This window comes from Montipora foliosa, chromosome 2, assembly GCF_036669935.1.
Source record: "Montipora foliosa isolate CH-2021 chromosome 2, ASM3666993v2, whole genome shotgun sequence".
Classification (NCBI taxonomy): domain Eukaryota; kingdom Metazoa; phylum Cnidaria; class Anthozoa; order Scleractinia; family Acroporidae; genus Montipora; species Montipora foliosa.
In genome coordinates this window covers 7,072,653-7,087,775 of record NC_090870.1, presented here as the reverse complement: position 1 = coordinate 7,087,775, position 15,123 = coordinate 7,072,653, and the positions used below count along the sequence as shown (strand labels likewise).

At 39.7% G+C, this 15,123-nt stretch overlaps 1 long non-coding RNA gene across 2 annotated transcripts; it reads left to right on the top strand.

Annotated features, from left to right (window-relative positions):
• The first annotated feature begins 7,208 nt into the window (after nucleotides 1-7,208).
• On the top strand, nucleotides 7,209-13,333 carry LOC137989009 (uncharacterized). Of its 2 annotated transcripts, none has more exons than XR_011120845.1 (2): nucleotides 7,209-7,347; nucleotides 12,860-13,333. It is a non-coding gene; the product is annotated as an uncharacterized lncRNA (long non-coding RNA). The 2 variants fall into 2 exon arrangements; XR_011120846.1 differs by lacking the exon at nucleotides 7,209-7,347 and adding an exon at nucleotides 9,916-10,225.
• Nucleotides 13,334-15,123: the final 1,790 nt, after the last annotated feature.

Genomic DNA, 15,123 nt, shown 5'->3' with positions numbered 1-15,123 from the left:
ACAGACCGTGTCTGGAAAGCTACAGGGTCTCTCCTCGCTTGCTGGAATCCATGTGTCTGAAATTGGCGCCAATTCTTCGTCTAAATATCAAAGCTTGCGAGAAGTGCCAATTGAAAAAAGCCTATAAAGTAAACCATGATCACTCGATGTCCCACATTGTGATGAAGGAAAAGAAAACACGATATCTGGTAGAGGAAAAGAGAAGCGGAGGGGTAAAATTTGAGGGTCACATAAGGAAAGAAGGAATGCTAAGGCAAGTCTACCAGTCCAAGTCTACTGTTCGCTGATGATTGTGCCTTGATGGCTCATAAGGAAAACCATCTGCAAGTAATCACTGACAAGTTCTCGGAAGCTGCAAAGTTGTTCGGCCTGACAATCAGTCTCAGTAAGACCCAGGTTCTCCTTCAGCCTGCGCCTGCAAGCTCTCCTCAGCAACCTTCTATCACTATCGACGACACACAACTGAAGAACGTCGAGTCGTTTAGATACATGGGCAGCATCATCTCCAATGATGGCTCTTTGGATAAAGAAATCACAACCAGGATACAGAAAGCAAACCAGGCACTTGGCAGACTCCGCACCAAGGTCCTAGAGCACAAAGGCCTTCGCCTTGCAACTAAGCTCAAAGTTTACAATGCTGTAGTTATTTCTTCACTGCTCTACGGCTGCGAAACATGGACTCTGTACCGCAGACATGTTAAACAGCTGGAACAGTTCCACACACGATCATTACGATCAATTATGCGGATACGGTGGCAGGATCGGATCACAAATCAAGAAGTCCTTGACAGAGCCAATTCTACCAGCATTGAAGCTAAAATCCTTCAGGCACAACTACGCTGGACTGGCCACGTGATCCGGGTGGATGGAACTCGGATCCCACGCCAGCTCTTCTACGGTGAGTTGGTGTCGGGCCACCGTAAACAGGGCCGCCCAAAGAAGAGGTACAAGGACAATTTGAAAACCAACCTCAAATGGGCAGGTGTTCATCCCAAGGAACTGGAAACATCTGCAGCGGACAGATCGGGCTGGCGAGTGACAATAAGAAGTGCTGCTAACAATTTTGAAAAAGACCGCCGACAACGCCTTGCAGCAGCCCGTGAGCGTCGACACAGAGCTGCGTCATCGGCCCCACCAACAGAAGGGATTCCATGCGAAATCTGCAATCGACTCTGTGCCTCCGCATTTGGACTACGCAGTCACATGCGTTCACACCGTTGACATTATTTTACTTTATTAGTACATGTACACTGTTTTGGAGCGCAACGTAAAGTCTTCCTCGTTTATCGAGAGACAACCAATATTTAGCCAAACCAAAAAGCGGAGTCCCCATTTCTAACCACAGAAAGCAATACAGTGTTTATGGAAAAATAGTTATGCTTCTGCATAAAAAACAAAATTAATCGTCATTAGTGTGTACAGTTTATACAGTGATCAAACAGATCAAACACGACCTCTGAGCTGACAGCAGTAAACAAACAAGCCTTGCAAACAATAACAATGTTAATCAACAACTAAAACTGAAATTAGATGCACAGTAATCTCTTTCACAACATTTTCCGCTGGACTGACAATCTTTACTCCCTCTCTCTTCAGTTCGGAACAATAGAAAAATCTTTACTAATTTAAAAGTCAACCTGAAGTGTAGTAAATTCGCTTACTCGACTGCAATTTTACAGTCAAACAAAGCAGCTCACAACTGGACACCCATTTCACAAAAAAACCTATAAATGTGATTGTTAAAATATGTCAGAAGCTCTGTCAACACGGAATTGCAAACTTTTCCAGCCCTTCTTCGTTTTTTAGCTACAATAAGTTTACAAAAAATGTGAGGCAGCGAGGCATAAGCTTATTATAAAGAAGGAAAACATTAAGCTTACCTGAAACCTAACCGTTGTAAATAAGTGTTTTGTCTCTCGCTCTATTTCTCTCAGCTTTACGTTGATTTCCATTGAAATTTTCTCTTCTTCTCCTTCCTCGGCTTCTCTCGAGGATTTCTCCGCTTAATGAGGCTCGAAATAGTTTCTCCTTTTTTCACACAAATAAACCTATTCTGTCCTTAGATACAGTTAGGGTAATCATATCAATTTAGCCAGGGTATTAAGTACCCATCACAGATTTCTCATATCACATTTTCCTCCAAAATAACTTTACCATGGCAACGATATAAGGCATTTCTTTGAGCCTTAAAATTAAGATATATTGTCTTTTAGAAAAAAAAAGGGGCGGTGAAATCTTCCCATTCACCGTTACCAGACAATGTTAGAAATAATCTCTAAAATATTTAAAATTCAACAAAATCTGAAGGCCAGTTTTTCAGAAAATCAGTTTTTTTTAAATGCGTCTTTAATCTAAGTTAACATGCACAATATAAAAATAATTCACCGTCCGGAAGCAGAGATATAAACGAGTAAAGTTGCAAAATCAGGAAATATGCGGGCGTTACAAGATCAGCATTAGGGAGCTTACGAAATGACGACGCCGATGGCAACGACGACGCTACAAAACAATAGGTTTAGTGAGCAAAAACAATGGCTCTGCACGCTCTGCACGTGCGTTTTACATTTTGGTACATTTCTTTGTCGTCATCTCCCAAATGACGACGTGAAATGACCAAATTCAAGGTTCTGTGGAAGACGTTAGCACAAGACGATGAATTTTCAGTTGTCTCTCTACGCTTCCAACCCACTCACACCAGTTTAATTCCTCGACAGTTACTACACATTTTTAACGCGAAACGACATGAAATAGTTTCGTAGTGATATGAGTAACGAGAACTTGTATTTTTAAATAAAGTCCTCGTAGCCGTCGTCGTCCTCGTTTCGTAAGCTCCCTAATTACGCATGCGTCACCCATTCATTCGAGTCCGCGCGCGATTTACGTGACCATTAAACCGTTTGGGTAGAATTTTCGTAGTTTTCGTGAATAGGAGATGGCTATTTATAGTCCATATATATAGGAATTAGAAGAAAGGTGAGCGAAATTAGCGGTGTCTGTTTATTTCTTGCAATTGGACACGCGATTAACCTGAACTTGTTTGTTTGTTTGTAAGCGACAGGCGCAATCCCCGTGTGGGGACTGGATCTAGTTGAATAAAGAGATTGTGGTAGCACATGGAAGTACTGTAGTTTTGAATTTTTGAACCGGGCTTTCGAACAGAATTTCTCGCGCCCTAGAATATCCATTTCTGGTGACCCATTTTGAATCATAAGCTGACGTGAGCAGCGTTTAGAATTGCGTGCGTGGCGTACGTGAGCGCGTTCAGCTGAAAACCCTTTCGAGCCTCCTTGAGGAGGCCTTATATCGTTGCCATGGTGATGTTATTTTGGAGGAAAATGTGATGTGAGAAATCTGTGATGGGTACTTAGGGCGCGTTCGATTGACCCTATTCCGGAATAAAAATACGTGGAGTGATGATTGAAACGGTATGTTTGGTGCCTTTCGAAGCAGCAAGGATGACAAAAATATGTTTAAAATAGCATTTTAGCAGATGTTTGACAATTTTAATGTGAATCTCCGCAAAAACGAAGGATTTTCAATTTGTGTTCCACGTATTCCTATACCGGAATACGGTCAATCGAACGCACCCTTAATACCCTGGCCAAATTTCGCCTTGATATGATTACCCTAACTGTATCTAAGGACAGAATATGTTTATTTGTTCGAAAAAAGGAGAAACTATTTCGAGCCACCTTAAATTTCTCAAACTTCGTCGCCTCGTCTCTCCTGCTCTGTTCTGCTCTTTATGCCGCTGCTCGTCACTAATATGATTTCCCGCCAGAAAAACGTGGGTTGCCAAATGCAACGCTAACACGCGATTTCCCGCCAAGGAAAATTGCCCTAAAACTCCCGTCCCCAGAAGCTGTCCTGACTCCCTACCTCCACCGCGACAGTAGAGAGCTTTGCATTCTCAGCGTCATTTTGGCGGGAAAAACGTGCTACCGTCGTCTTTTTAGTACGAGGTTTTGCAAAAATGTCGTCGTGTCAAAACAAGTCAACAACACAGTGCTCTTTCTGGATCGTTTCGCCGTTTTTCGTCATCATTATTCAGCTAGTGTTTTCTCGTAAATTTTTCACTATATTAGGGCTATTTCTTGATCTTTCTCTCTCTCAGTCTCTGTCGTTGCTTGTCACTAGCATTTTGCCTGTTTTCTCATGCTCTAAGTAGCTCTCTTTCACGCCAGTGAGCATCGCTTACTCGCCACCTCCTTTCTGTTTTTTGCATCTCTCTTTTTCTTCTTTCCTCGTTTACGACATATTAAAAAACTACTCAGCTTGTTTTGTTTTTTTTTGCTTTTAGGCTTGCTTTCCTAAAACGCAGTGTTAAATGCAATACGCTGGCCATGACACTTCCCGCCAAAACAACGCGGCTTCCAGCAGTACGACATTTCGCGTAATGGCCGGGCTTACATAAAATGTTGAACGAAATGCAAGGATGGTTGTACAATAATTGTCAGAATCCTGCTCGAAAGCCTGCTTGCGCCCTTGGTTGGTGTTGTTTTACGTTACTGGCAAGACGCTGATCGGCCTGTTATTCTTGATATCAGCCGTGTCTCCCTTCTTGTGGAGGATCATTATCAATGCGTTCTTCCAACCGCTGGGGACTTTTGCCATTCACAATGCATCTGTTGAACGGCTTGGTGAACATCTTGACAATGTTCCCCCTACAACCTGCAGAATGCCAGCGGTAATATTGTCATCCCCAGGAGCCTTATCGTACTTTAGACGCTTGATTTGCGTCTCTCACTTCTGATCATACGATAGGGGGGGGGGGGGGGGGGGGGGGTGGACATGTTTCCATGCAATGAACAAAAATGTGATGCACGCGCTTCCTAAACCGGTTTGACCGGATTGACTAGTCCAGACACTTGGCTTGGGCTGCGGCGATTTAGAACGATTTCTGTAGAGCCTCTCTTTCTCGCCCTCAGTGAGGTTCTGCTAACTAGGTGCAAGCTAGCAAACCAGCGCCAATATTGGAAACACACTGCATAAGTTTCGATACGATCTTTTAAATATTTGAGCCCGACATGAGATAACTTTGAGGATTGTTGCTTAAAAATTTCTAAATGTGCAAAGAATTTTAGCCATTTAGTTAAAACACGATGCTGTCATAACCAAATTCGTTTGTAAATGAAACAAGTGTTAACAATGACGGCAGCAAAGATTTCTCTATCAATCAACTAATGATGAACGCAACAACATCTTAATTTAGTTAAGAGATACCGTAGGTGGAATTTAAATTTTGAAATGACAAATTGGATCGAGAGCTGGGCAAAACAGGTTTCACCAAGGGTGATAAATTTAGCACTCAAACAGCTATTTTTGATAATCCATTCACCCACTCCTCACAAAAAGGGCTATTTTTAATTCGTCTACTGTGGGAAAATAAGAACACAATCCTGCATCCTCCTTGATCTAAGGCATTATGTTTCAAATTGCACTAATATTTTCGTGTTTCGCGTGGGAAGACAATATCAGAATTCCGCGGCAAAAATAGCAAACATCTTCTCTAAGTTCTCTGAACTTTTGCCCTCAAGAATTTATTAAGATACATCTTTCGCAACATGTACAAATCAAAATTCGACATCAAGGGATTTTATTCAAAATGTACGAATTTTATATTGACTTCGTTGGTACCCGAAAAACGACAGGTTTGAAAATCGTCTGAGCCTTTGTGGCTGTGGAGATTGAAGCACGTCTTGTGACTCTTGTGCTCAATGGGCGCGTGGCGATCATCTGCAAGCCACACAATTGGAATCATACCAACGGCACCAATATCAATATTTTGTTAACATTTCTCAGCGAGATCTGCATGCCCTTGGGGGACCTACTCGGATTCTGGCTCTTAAATCTCGATACATTTCATTTTGGTAATAAAAAATGACTATTTGAAACCCGCGTGACATTTTTTCCCCATAGCATTTTTTCGTTTTCCATTGCTCACCAGAAACAATAACCAACAATTACCAACGTTCACTCTTCCCCTGACAATTACCCCCGAAGGAGCTGAAAAGTGTGCGAAAGAACACGCGTTAAATACTACCCCGTGGTTAAATATAGATTGCAATTTAATCGAAGTGTGATAAACAATAAATATTTGTTTGCTTTAAAATTGGGTGTAGCTCGTATCACGCAAACGTGGTACGTTTCTGTTATGGCACGCGAGCCTATATCCTTTCTGACACTCGACTGTTTTGCACAATACGATCGAAAAGGAAAGATTCCTATTGTTTATAGTGTCAACAACATGCGCGCAGTATATCTAACTGACTTTGGACCTTTTATCTTAAAATCGTAGAAATGGACTCCGATTGGATCGAAACAACAGACAAATTACGCTTGGTTTTAATGTCTACAATTAAATAAATATTGAGAAGTTGAATTTGATTGATCGTTACAGATCGTGTTTATAACGGCTGGAACAGTAAACAATGCACTTCCGAAATATTTCAAGTGAAATGATCGGAATTTCACGAAATTCTAAGTTAAAAATAAGTCTTAGCTCTAATTCAACAATAGAGCAAATTCACGCATCTATTTTTAAAAAATAGCAAATCGGGATTTTTTCCCCTAATATAAACTTACACTTACACAAAAAGAAAAGAACTAAAAAGTAATTGAGGCATAAAATATGCTTAAAATTGCTTCCGTGTTCAGCTCTGGACCAAGGATGACCGTCACGTCTGATACTGAGGCCATTCGATCCATGGTCGATCTACTTCCCCCGAAATTTCCATGACAACCACATGCCGAACAAAATTAATTGAAAGTCTTCGCTGAATACACAGAAAGGTAAAATTATTTGCCTTTGTTGACTTTGGTAGAATTATCGTGCCAACGTTGGCAAATCGATACTTACGTAAGGTATTCTTCCCCCTTTTTTTTTTTTAACAAAAATAAGATGTTTGACGTGATGATCATCATGAAATGAGTATCTTCAAAAACTGATGTTCTCTTGTTATATAGGGACTTTTAAAGTTAAACACGCAGCGAAGTAGAGCCACGTTTTTAATATTTGATATAATACAACGTGGACTGCAATTTTTTGGCAAAATAAAATAATCACTACTTCCCGGAAAGATTATAGACATCGTGACCTATTTTAGCTGTCTCTCGCTGAGACAAAAACGTGGGCCGTCGACATCTTCTTATAGGGGGTGATATAAAAGCCGCCGAGTCACCCTTGGCGAATAAACACAATCATACCTTGGACCTTACATCATCGATTGTGCACACACTTTAAGATCTACACATAAGGTCGACAAATTCAGTTTTAAGAGCGACCACAACCTGAGCTTATTTCCTCTACAGATCCCTGATAGAAAATATTGCACGAGTTTTTATTGGGTAAGTGTTTATTTTACTGTGCAATATCGTTAAAAATGCCTGACCCGCTAGTTTGATGTCCGAAGTTTTAGACGCGCACAGTTCGTCTGGATCGAATGCAAATTTTTGCTTCGAATGCGACACCTTATCAACAAAGCACTAGAAATGTGGAAGCCTCGACTGCCATAAACAATTGAGTAAATATATGAGAAGCATCCTTATTCTACCAACTTAAATTGTGATTTGAGAATAAATTAGGGTTGAGCCTTGCTGAACTGACCGATTGAAAAGTCGTGTGAGCCGCGCGTGTGAGACGCGAGATTGGGTGGGGTAAGTCAGAAGGTCGCTCGATCTTGTCAGATTTTACTACAAAATGACCGAAAGGGATGAAGGACAATGTGGGTTGATTCTCAACCTTTATTACCAAGCTACTGAGATTATCATAATGGCTCGCTACATATAACATGAAAAATTAGCAAAAAAGATATTTGTTTCTACCGTTACAATTGGAAAACTAAATATTTTAAGCAAGAGCCGATACAACGTAGATTTGATTTTAGTGGCGTACTATATTTCGGCTGGCCAAACCAGCCTTCTTCAGGTACAATGAGAGTTTACATTGAATTGCTTCTATGTACATATATATATAGTAAATGGAAAACCACATAGCCTTTTGAGAGCCTTAAGAGACAGAGATTATTCGCTTTTCAATCGGATTAATTCTTATGTCGAGTGATTTATTTTAAGCACAAGATTACCGAATCGAAGCCGTTTTAACGACTGGTCAATACTTACTAATTCACTGGGTAATTAAAGGTGCCTCGGAAAATTACGACCGCATGAAAATAGCGTGAACGGCTGAAAGTGACGTATGCTCTCAGCTATCAATGCAACCACAGATCTTCCTACACTGTCAACCTATCGGTAGAAAATTGTCTGCGTCGATACAGTGGGGAAAGCGTAGCCCAGAATAAGTAACACAAAAATTAAGGCTGTTTTTAAAGTCAAGGTTTGCGCGTTTGCAAATTGTCAACGCCTCGCGGACGGCCAGAAAAAAAAATCGCTTTGCGATGTCTCAAACGAACCGTCAAATTTCACGAGATTTGGCATTTTGGGTGTGCAAAGAAAGGCACTGAGTGCCGAATAGAAATTGATGTTGCGGTTATCCCACGGAGTTATATGAGACCGTAGATTCTTCTACTTCGATCTCTGATGTTGAAACTTCCGGATGTACTTTTCTGTATTTGACGGAATTAAGGGATTTACGGGCCACAAAAGTTGTTTTGTAGTTTAGAATGGTCAGCGAGTGATATAATTGTAGATTAGTACCATGCCATAAAGCAAAAGTCTACAAGTTTGTACATTTGTGCTGTGTACAATTATAAGAGTATGAAGATTACAACCTGCCTTAAAAGTCTTATCAAAAGTTATATAAAAGACTTAATCAATCTTCCCCTGAGCCGAAAAAATCAATGTCTTGCGTAATTGATCTTTTTCGTCTAGAATGCTACAATGAAGAAACAAATGCAAGAATCAGAGTTTTAATTACAGAAGTTGACACTCGACGAGACAGAATCTTGGCCTTTTATGGGAAAAGACTCTGTGGAGAATTTTACTAGAAAAAATTCAGTCAGGTATAATTGTATTCCGCTTTTCGATTTCTTGTTAGGTAAGGGTATTCCCCTTCACTGACAAGTAAGACCTAAAAATGGAGAAAACCAGGGTTTATTCTCCATTTAGGAGTAAATTGAGCTAAATCTTCTTAAAACCTTTCATCGGATTCGAAAAGAATTAAACACAAGGAAATACAACAAGCCTTGACCTACCAAAACGCCGGCTAAGTTTTTTTCTTTCTTTTTTGAGTTCAATGCGTGGTAGTGCCATAAGCTTATTGATTGACAAATACCAGTTCTTTTCAGAAAAAGGTCGCCTTTATCTTCCGGAATTTTAGTCGTTTCGACGCCAATTGCGAAACTTGACTGCGGGAAAGTGAGTCACCACGAAGTCACAAGATAAATGAGACGCAAGCAGCCGTTTCTTTTTTCGGTAAAACACGATGGAAGGCTATCAGCACAGGCATTTTCCAAACTATCGCGAGAAGACTTATATTAACGGCAATTATGTTCATTTAGCTTGAAACAACACCGCATTTTCTTTGTATTTTGTAGGGTGGGACTTCCTTTGTCAAAAGTCTATTGTTTCGGGGTGAAAATCAAATATAGCTACTTCCTTCCCCAATGTTGCTTTTAATAGCTTGGCGCAAAACCGCAAAAATTAAGCACATCCGTTGCTACGCAACAAAATTTTGAGGGGAGCATTTGTGACAGAGGATAAAGTTGCCCTTTCAAAAAAGGCTTTCCGAAAAGCACGTTGAAATGAAAGCAAGGTTTTTAGCTGGGTGATTTTTGGTTTACTATTATTTTCAAAAAATAGCCGAAAGCTTCAATGACAGAGCAGTAGATAATTTCACAAGGGAGGCAAGCGACAAAGGCAGATGGCTAAGTTTGAAAATTCCTTTCACATGATGTCACCAACCTTAGTGCCAAAAAAATATAGCCAAAATAATGATATCTCAGCGATTTGCAAAAATGAGGTCATAACAGGTATATTAAACAGAATTTATAAATTTGAGAAGGTCAAGGTTTTGTAAAGAGATTTAAGACGAACATCTTCGTCAAAGAAAGCCAGATTGTCCAACCATTTTTGTAAAGCGGAAATACGCAAGACCACATTCTGCTCTTTTCATGAGAGATGACATCATTGAAAACAACATAAAACCCGGTTCATGAAAATCATGTGTTGATAACAACATTCAAGCTTCTTAAGGCTCAGTTGGCTTCTCAAACCACTGCGTATCCAATTTAGCAATACAAAGGCGGCGCTGAATAGTAGTTAAGAGGTGAGTCAACTTTAATCTTTAATTAAAACTTTGTGCACTGCACAAATTCGCAGATAAGTTTGGAAGCTATTTTTTCAACCAGGAGAGAAAAAAAAAGGACGGGAGACTTCTCCCCACGCTTTTAAATGTCTCTTTATCCGACTCTTACCTTTTCCGGCTGTCGGGATTATCTTTTTTCAAAAATCTGTTTCAGTCAGATAACTTGAAAAAAAAAAATCTTCGTCAGATCTTCTTGCTTTTCCCAAAGATGAACTAAATGTATCCATATTTAGTATGTGTATCGCTTTGAGGGCCGTGTTATGAAAACTAATAATTCAAACAAACACAATGCTTTTTGTAGGCGACCAGGCCTCGGTTACTCAAAAGGTGGATAACACTATCCACTGAATAAATTACTATCCAGCGGATAAACACTAGCAAAACCAATTGAGTTATTCAGTGGATAGCGCTGTCAACCCTTCGAACAGTAAGATTCACGATGGAGTTCGGGTCCACTGATTGCATACGAAGTTGACATTTGTCAGAAAACCATGCGCTGTTTTTTTGTTTACCACATTTTAATACTTTCAGTTGACATGTTCATGATGCGATGTTTCGGCTGCACATGAATGCCAAGATCTAGTTGAGTTGACTTTGCTCTTATAACTCAGGAGATATTTAAGGTTCCAATTTGTTCACGGTATCGTGTTAACAAGTTTTCCGTTTTCAAAAATCTCCTACTGCAACGAGCCCCGATAAAAAATTACAAGAGCTCCGGAAATAGCTTGAAATATCGATATTAAACCGGCCTGAGATGAAATTGAGGCACAACACCAACTAGTTTTCTTCGTTTTCCGTTTAACCGAGTTTTAAGATTGATAATTGCCTTTCTTAGTTTATTTGTGCACACCTCGTACTTTGGAATATTTTTGCCCTAATTGACGTTTGGTACATATTTCCCTTCTTCTTAATAATTTACAATTGCAGAAAGACGTAACAGGTGAAAAAATTCTGGAAAGTCCTCTTAGCAAGAATGACAGAGCAAATTTTTACTCATAATTAGAGCTCACTCATCATTGACTTGAAAAGTTCGTCGAAGACAGCTGTCAATCAGGATTACGGTTTAAAAAAATCTACGATAGGGATAAGGACCATGAAACTTGAGAGAAAGGTTTTTGTATCCCTTCCCGATCAGAATTGTGATAAACATTGTGTTCAATTCACCTGCAACGGCATAATTTCCATTTTCATTGAGCAATTTATGACGTCAGCAGCCTGGTCAATAAAGACAACCTTATAATAAGTTGTGTACCGATAACCGACTTGTCTTCCTGCTTTCATCAAAACTTCAGCTAAGTCGACAAGTTATAAATCAGTCCTTCGCCGATTAATTAACAGTTATTCCATGAGCACACGTTGGATATGAAATAGCCCGGCAACGAGCGCCGAGTTGCACTGTACCCAATCTCATATCCTACAAGAGCGAATGGAATAATCGTTTTATCAAATTATCATCTTAAAAAGCGAGCCAATCCGAGCGAAGTCGAAAAAACTTGATGATAACTGATGCGATGTTGTGTAAGACCTTGTAGTCAGACAGACGCCGGCTCATCACAAAAACACTTCTTACCTTTTTGCGTACTTCTAAACGTCGGAATTGATCCAAACTTTCCACAAAAACGCTTTTTTTGCTTTATTCAGAGTAAGAATTTAGCTTAGCCTCGCTTGGCGCAATCGTTTACCATATAAGATCAAACTAAGGTATATGAGCTGATAGCCGAGATTGAATGAACCAATCAGAGCACGAGAAATGCATTAACCGAGGTTGAAAATTTAATAATTCCAATTATTCACCGACATTACTGGCGGTGAGGATGACTTGCCGTTTTTTTTTTTTACCCACATCTGGTTTTCATTCCAGTTCCTTCGGAAATTTTGCTCTGATCAGTTAAAGCAAGGATGCAACTGACAGATGAATCCATGTTGTAAAATTTATTCATAATTCATCATGTAAACAGCCAATACAAAAACAGCATTCAAGTTACGTGTATACCCTCTAAATCCCTAAAGAATGCAAATGATATCATTACAAATAGTCTCTATCAAATTATTAGTTTGCAATTTGGAAAAAAAAAAAACTTAAACAACCTTTTATCATAAACTAAAGACAGGGCGGCTTCCACTGTTTAATTGATACCCGCGAACATTTCTTTTCGTCACACTGTATCATTTAAACCACAGGTCGTTTTTGACGCACTTCCGTTCTTTGCAATATCCGGGGTCTGGTGCAACGCAAAATAAACGACGGATTGTGACTGGGTGTAACATAAAACGTGCAGTAACATATTAAGTCTTATCGCGTGTTGCTTTGTATTTCGCGTTCTTAAACGCCGCAACAGAGAAAGCGTTTCTTCATTGACCAAATTACCAAATCCAAAGATGACGGATTGTAAAACATTATTTACTGTTGTCTTAATAATCTCGTTGGCATGTGTCGAACTGAAAAGAATTTTAGCAGCAAAACGAGGTTAGCGAGGGTAATTTGGAAAAAGATTAAAGAATAGATGAGCTTCCATTTTTAACATTGGGTCTAGAAAGGCTGATCAAAGGGGTGTATCTGCTGCAACAATGAATTCTTTTCCGTCCTTTTTGCAGATTCGACGTATTAAAGTTTATTGCCACTTGACGTAACAATTCAAATTTTCATCATGGGATTTTCTGGTATACTTCGCCGAAACAGCAGCCGCAGGAAGAGTTTCAAGCGCATTGAACCACGCGAACGAGCTCCTCCCGCAACCAGCAGCAACGGTCAGAACAGGCCAGCAGACTCTCACCAAGCCAATAACGAAAACCGCGCATCACGGGAAATTGGTTCAATGTTGAGGAATATTGGAGACGAATTAAATAACAGTCGACTCAGCTTGAATTCGCTGATCTAAAGGGTGGCGGGCTCAGACCGCAATGAAACAATTACAAGTCGAGCAACGACACTCAGCAGTTGGAACCAATCGGAGAGAGTTAACTTTGCCAAGAACTCGACAGCACTTGGTCGCCCAGGCCTTTAAGACAACTACAATGCGGAAAATTGCTGTGTTTGCATTGTTCAGGCAGGACAAAATATGGAGTGAATTTGAATGAAAACTGTACATAAGTGTGTTGAACTCAAAATGCTAAGATTGAAGTCGTTTTCACGAGACCACCTCTTTCGTTGCAAATGCGTTTGTCGTTCTTTCCATAGATGTAAATATTTCTTTTTTGACCATGGCATATGTTCTTTTCTCTGCTTTCATTTCTAGAGGTGATTCATGTTTGGCATTTCACGTGAATAGACCCGTTCTCACGTGTGATGCAGGCATAAACCGAAAGGCATTAGTATGAGCATCAATAACATACGCAGAAACGTTAAATTGCTGTTAATTAATATCTTTTGTCCTTCGCTAACAAACGGAAATAATGATCAAGACGCGATTGAGTCTGTTTATGTTGCTTGTGCTTATGGCTAGTGACAATCCGGCGAATGATAAAGTGTTGTTAAAAATTTTGTGATAAAGACTACATTAAAGCTCTAAGCCAGGTATCGCTGCTTTTGTCTATGGATACGATGACCTCTCCCCATGATTACTTGCAACCCAACTGAGCACTCAGAAAAATGATTGGGGCTCCCTGTGTTCTAATGACCTTTTACTACAGTTTTAACAGGAAGCCCAATTGAGCCATTAACTTTTTAGTCTGGGATGTTTGTGTTGTAATCACACTCTCGCAAAAGGCTTAAAATGAGAGAATGCCCTCTTGTCAGGCTTTCCAAACAACAAACTCGTCATGGACTGAAGAATAAAAGAGACATGTTGGCACCAGCTATTGTGCTTAGAACAGTTTAGAATTTGAAAGCGATGGAAGCATAATCACAATTAAATATAGCAAGCTACCAGAACTTTCCTTTTGTAGCCCGCATCTCCAAACAATTAAAGATAATCGCTTTGCAAACTGGTAGTTAATTTTTGAAAGCAACTTTGAATGCCAAAAAAGTCAGACCTACCAGGTTTCCAAACCTCTACTGTTACTTTATTGGTACAGGACACAACTTTACTGTGCTCAGGGTTAGGGTCAGTTATTGTTCCTGTTGCATAATTTTTGGGTCCATTGTCTTTAGACTAATAAACTGCAAGAGCCATTGCCATAACAAAAGGTATTGTTAGGATTTTTCCTAGGAAGTCATCAGGGTTTGGCAGCTGAGTATATTCAATGCAAGAAGCATAATTACATGAAAACAACCAAGCAAAGTTGGTGCAAAATAATACACACAGGTAATCAATTTGCCTGGTGCCATACAGTTAACAAAAAAGCCCTGAATAGCTTGATCCTTTCCCATTATAAAGAGGAAACAATAGATGCCACAGAAGCTAATCACACATGCACAGGAAAGACAATATAAAAGAAAAGACCAAATGCAAAAATGTCAGCTCATTCATTGCTTTTTCATCTTTGTGCTCATCAACCTCACAAAACTCATTATACAGTTGTTTTTTAATTGTACACATGCCAAAGTGGTAAGCATCAAATGACAAAACAATGATTTACAATGGTCACCCTCAAAACATTCGTACAGCACATTCCCTGCAATTTATATCTCTAAGAGTGCAGACTCGATTCACTAGCTTCAATAAAACAGAACACTAAGTATTTGGTTGTAAAATTCTTTCATAATTCATGAGGATGATTGCCAGTGGCCAGGGACATTAATGGCTCTAACAATTCTCGGCACAGAATGCTATACAACCCACACGCCTCTTATACATTCCTAACTAAATTCGAAAGGAATCATTTGGAGTAGTAATGACCGTATAGTTCAACATAACAGTGTTCGAACGATGAGCATAAGAATATTCAATGAACGACGTGTATTCAACATTTTTGTTTTA